This window comes from Gossypium hirsutum, chromosome D12, assembly GCF_007990345.1.
Source record: "Gossypium hirsutum isolate 1008001.06 chromosome D12, Gossypium_hirsutum_v2.1, whole genome shotgun sequence".
In the NCBI taxonomy this organism is placed as follows: Eukaryota; Viridiplantae; Streptophyta; class Magnoliopsida; order Malvales; family Malvaceae; genus Gossypium; species Gossypium hirsutum.
The window spans coordinates 48,209,240-48,215,419 of NC_053448.1; positions in this window are offsets into that span (position 1 = coordinate 48,209,240).

Below are 6,180 nucleotides of genomic sequence, written 5' to 3' on the forward strand. Positions count from 1 at the left end.
ATTAATATAGGTAGGCGTACATGTGTGGTTGTAAATTCAGTTATGATATTTGGTCATTTTGATAAGCATAAGATCTTGATAATGGTGTGACCGAATCAATGATTAGTTAATAGGATGAAATATGAAGTTAGATAGACTAATATATATATGCGAATTAGGTGTACATTGGAATGTTGTTTGTGTTCAAATGTTAAATGTGGCTTTTGTTTTTAGGGTAAAATGAATACTATATATATGCATCAATAGTATGTTCGGCCTCTTTGTTTGTTAAAGTTTCAACCACGTCTACTGTTTATATCTTGGTTTATGTGGATGATATTGTTATTACTGGCAGTTCGACCAATGAAATAAAATGTTTTGTTCAGCAACTACATAACAAGTTCTCTCTAAAGGATATAGGTGAGCTTCACTACTTTTTAGGAATTGAGGTCAGTCGATCCTCCACTGGTAGTCTTCATTTATGTCAGCAGAAATACATTCAAGACCTTCTTAACAAGAGTTCTCTGGCTAATGCAAAGAGTGTTCATACGCCAATGTTTAATTCCTCGACTTTGTCTAAAGATAACGGTGATAGGTTTGTTGATCCTATTAAATATAGAAGTTTAGCTTGTACTCTTCAGTATGTGGTTCTAACTCGACCGAATATTGCCTATGCTGTAAATCGTGTCTGTCAATTCATGTATGAACCTACTACGGTTCATTTGATAGCCTTAAAACGTATCCTGAGATATTTACATGGTACTATTACTCATGCGCTGGTTTTTCGACGATCCGGCAGACTATCTTCGGTTGGATATGTTGATGCCAACTGGCGTCTTGATTTTGATGATCGCCGGTCTACGACAGGGTTTTATGTCTACTTTGGTCATGCACCTGTTTCGTGGTGTTCTAAGAAACAACAAGTTGTGTCTCGGTCGACGGCAGAAGCAGAGTATAGAAGTCTAGCTGCAGCTTCTAGTGATATTGCATGGTTAGTATCTTTGTTACAAGAGTTACAAATCAGTTTTGCTGATCCTCCTACAGTTTGGTGTGATAATTCATGTGCGGTCGCTGTTACAGCCAATTCAGTCTTACACTCCAAATTGAAACATGTTGAACTTGACTTGTTTTTTGTCTGTGAAAAAGTGGCTAATTGGTCTCTTGTTGTCGATGAAGTGACAGCCTGTGATCAAATTGTTGATACTCTTACTAAAACATTATCTGTCTCTTTGTTTACTAGTTTTCGAAGTTTACTTCAGGTCATACTCATTGAGAAGCTGGGTGAATGTTAAACAATAGTATAAAGATTGTTAAGATGGTTAGTTTGTTATAAAATTTGTTAAGTAGTTGGTTAGGAGTTGTTATTCTCATATGTGTATATAAACCTCATCAAAGTGTTCATTCAAAGATAAGGAATAAAGACTAAAGAATTATACTATACTTTATTTTTCTATTCATACATATTTTGCGTAGTATCTTACGGGCAATTTACACAAAAAAGCCCTTTTTTTTAAATTTACCGAAATGGGCCCGGTATTTAATTATTTACCGGAATAGGCCATTTTCCAGCAAATCGCGTCCACGTCAACGCGATGTCAGGGGACGCGTCAGCAAGTCACAGCCACGTCAGCGCGCTTTGCTAACATGGCAACAAATATTAACTGTTTATTGATAATTGTATTAATTGTTAGTAAAAGTCAAAACATTTTTTCAAATCTGACATTATGTGAATGTAAAAATATTAACTGCTAATTGTATTAATGGTTAGTAGAATTCTCAAATAATATCAAAATATTCAAAATATTTGTACAAATTAATTAAGCTCATGTTATTACATCAAATAATATCAAAATAACTCAAAAAAAATTCTATTTTATTACATCAAATAAACTTCTATTTTATTACATCAAATAATATCAAAATAACTCAAAAAAATTTATATTTTATTACATAAAATAATATCAAAATATTCAAAATATTTGTACAAATAAATTTAAATACAAAAATCAATGTCTATGCCCGGGGGATTCAGTGCCACATGGCAGCCGTCGACCGTTACGCGCTGGATTCCTCCTTTGTCTAGCTTCTGGTGGCGGTTGTTGTTCCTCTGGTGGGGATTCTGGTTCTTCCAGTACGACATCTGGTTGTCGGACTTGGGACGATGATCCACCTTCAAAGAATAGTATATGTGGAGGTGTTTGCATCACGAACGGCGACGGTGTTTCAAACCCATACGTTGGTGGGGATTGATAAAAAGGAGAGCTCCCTGACAGCCCCTCTTGCAATCCATCGTACGCCGCTGGTCTATACATCGGCGGTCCACTCGGCATAACAGGAAATGGAGCTGAACCGGGCATTTGGCTCCAACCTGCCATAGGACTCAGAAAAGGATATATATATAAGGGTTAGGATACATATAAGGGCTAGGAAACGCACCTGGCATCATCTGAAAAGGCTGTTGTGTGGGTATCATTGGTTGAACTGTTGCGTCGGGTGACTGTGTCGGTGCTCTCGTTGGGCCTGGTGATTGCATGGCTCCTGATGATGAGCCGGGTGAATGTCTGGGCCTCGTTGAGGGGCTGCCTTCGTCGTCTTGTTGTCTTGGATTTAGAGGCCCTCGCATTTCCCTTTCGACACGTATTTGCAGCTGCCTCTCCTCTGACGTTAGTAAATACAGCTTGCCATGGATCCTAAACCATGGCATGTATTCTAGAACGCACGCTAACTCCGGAACGATGATTGGTTCCCGAGTAGGTATATATTCATACCAATCTTGCCACATTTCCTTATACTCGAACCAGTATCTCGGCCAATCCGTATTCAATTACCGAAGGTTGACTTTGTGTTGATCGTCAAACACCTCAGGATCTACAGGAATCAGTTGTCTACATCCAAACTGTCGTAGCACTCTGTCTGACTGGTGCAGCTCCACGGTTGTGTAGTTGATCAACACGACTTTCACGTGCCAAGCTAGTGGATTTTGTAAGAACTCTTCCGGAATTACTACCCGAATTGCTGGATCCTCGTATGGTGTCCATTGAAACTATATGAACATGATAGATATATTAGTTATATACATAATACTAAATAATAAATGCTAAATACCAATCGACTAGCGAATGTATGGAAATATCTATTTTATTTAATACTTACTTGTGCTTCCAACCGTTGGTCCAATAGAAGCCGTATATCTTCAAGAGAGGTAGGTAATCGAGCATGACTTGCCGGATGGTTCCACCTAATTAAATAAATTTTTAGCATACTTTTATTTTTAAAAATCTACATAATAATTGTAAAATCTAATATAAAATTTACCTCGTTATGAATGGGAATGTATATGGGTGGTCTACTCGAGGACGTAGAAATGGAAAGCGAAACTGTGTCCATGACTGCAGTAGTGACAGGCAACCTCCGATTTTTGCTCTCCTCGGTCGTGTCGCCCCTCACATCTCCCGATATAAGATTGCCAAGACGGCAGACCCTCAACTCAATTCACCGGCTCCTCTAAAATCAATTAGTTTCAGCAGCCATCTTAGATGTACGCGGCTCCGTGACGTGTCGGGCATCAGATAACCTCCAATTAATTACAGAATGTATGCCCGAGCATATCGGATTCTTTCAATTTCGGTTGAATCTCCATTCGGATCAGGGAATGTGTCACATAACCAGCCCATCTCGATCTTACCTCCCTCCGTTTTCTCCGGAATAGAGCCCAAAAGCTCGTAGCACACCGCCTCCCAATCGCTAGATTGGGCAGACCCGGTGACTGGTACCCGTCCACCGGCAATCCCAATTGCAGACTGACATCTTCTAGAGTAATAGTGCACTCTCCACATGGAAGATGAAATGTGTGCGTCTCGGGTCTCCACCTCTCGATCAACGTACTAATTAGTTTCGGGTCCACCTTGCATCCCCGGCTAGAGGTGCTCATGGGCCGGGCCGGGCTGGGTTCGGGCCAGACCCATAAAAAAAATTTGGCCCGGGTCTTAGGCCCGGGCCCTGCCCGACCCAAAATATGGGCCTAAAATTTTGCCCAGGCCCGACCTGGGAAAAAAATCATAAGCCCGGGCCCGGCCCGGCTCGGCTCATTTTTTTAATAAATACCAAAAATTTATTTTAAAAATTAAAAAAAAATATTTTAAAAATATTTTAAAATTAAAAAAATTTTAAAAATTATTTTAAAAATATTTTAAAATTAAAAAATAATAAAATAGTATTTTAAAAATATTTTAAAATAAAAAAAATTAAAAAATAAATATATTTATTATATCGGGCCGGGCTGGACCGGGCCTGGGCTAAAAAAGTGGTGCCCGAGGCCCGACCCGTTTTCTAAATGGGCCTCGTTTTTTTGCCCAATCCCATATTTCGGGCCTATATTTTTACCCAAACCCTCACATATTTCGGGCAGGTCGTCGGGCCGGGTGGCCTTTGAGCACCTCTATCCTCGGCCTACAGTCGCCACATGCCAAAAACTCGCTTCCCGCAGGTAGTTCTCTACCAACGGTAATGAAGGAGTATGCATATTCCGGATATTGCATTCCAATACCCGATCTACAGACTTTTATAACAAATAATAATTTAATAATTATCTAAAAATGCATAAATAAAAAATTCTTAAATAATATTTAAAAATTATATTTAACGCTTACCATTTTCATTTGTTCCACCGATATGTGATAATTATCAAGACGAGTCAATTCTCCGACCATTGCTGAAATCGTACAAAATTTTACGGTATAAATTTTTTTAAAAAAAATAATTTTTTTAAAAATTATTTAAAATAGGGATTTAAGAGAAATTTAAGAAGAACTTGAGAGCAAATTGAAATTAAATATGGATTTAAGAGAAATTTTGAAGGAATTTGAGAGCAAATTGAGAGGAAATTGAGAGGAAATTGAGAGGAAATTTGAGAGAGGATTAGTTTGTGAAAAAAACAAAGGGGTGGGGGGTATTTATAGTTTTTTTTTACCTTTGGAGGGGGGAAACGGTCAAAAATTTGATTGTTGTGCACTGTTCACACGCGGGGCATATCGCGACCACGTCAGCGCGCTTTGCTGACGTGGCAGCAAATCGCGTCCTAGATGGAGTGATTTGTAGCCATGTCAGCAAAGCGCACTGACGTGGCTGCGACTTGCTGGCGTCCCCTGACATCGCGCTGACGTGGACGCGATTTGCCAGAAAATGGTCATTCTTGTAAATAATAAAATACTGGATCTATTTCGATAAATTTTAAAAAAATTGGCTTTTTTGGGGAAATTGCCCATATCTTACACTTCAGGATCCCAAAATAGGGCATTTTACCAAAAAAACCCATTTTTTCATTAATTACCGAAATGGGCCAACTATTTAATTATTTACCGGATTGGTCTATTTTCCCCGAAGTCGCGTCCACGTCAGCGCAATGTCAGGGTACGCGTCAGGACATCGCTACCACGTCAGCGCGATATCCTGACTCAGTAGGAAATCGCGTCATAGAGGAAGCGATTTCCTCCTGAGTCAGCACATCGCGCTGACGTGGCAGCGATGTCGGCCGACACGTAACGCGTTCCAGGGGACGCGATTTTGACTTTTTTTTCACGTTAGGTTTTTTTAGCTTTTAAGGCTTAGGGTTTAGGCTTTTTAAGGTTTATAGGTCCGGGAAGAAATAATTTTTTTGACCTTTCTGAGCAAATAGTATAAAATCGCTTCTAGCAGGATGCTATTTGAGAAGAAAATTTGAAATCGCGCCCTCGTGGACGCGCTCTTGCTACAGTAGGTCATGGATGAAATAATTTTTTTTGACGTTTCTAAGCAAATAGTATAAATTCACTTCTACCAGGATACTATTTGAGAAGAATTTGTGAAAATCGCGCCCTTGGGGACGCGCTTTTGCTACAGTAGCATGTTTGGGCTGAGGTTATAAATTAGGGAGAAAATGTTCTTAGAATGCATAAGTCAGAGCAGAAACAATTTAGAGAGGCTAAGAAGTTAGAGTTTCAAATATGAGTGAACGTATTAGTGCTGTTATTTACTACGATGGTGAGGTTTGCCACACCGAGAATGGTATTGTTTTTTTGCCGGAGAATACGGTGCGACTGGTTTTTAACCAGAACATAGATTTGACAGAACTTCGTAAAAGAATTAGGCGTAAAATTTTCGGAACGACGCCAATGAAAGTTCTATCTATCACGTATCTCTTGCTCCTTTTAAGCTGTTACCGGA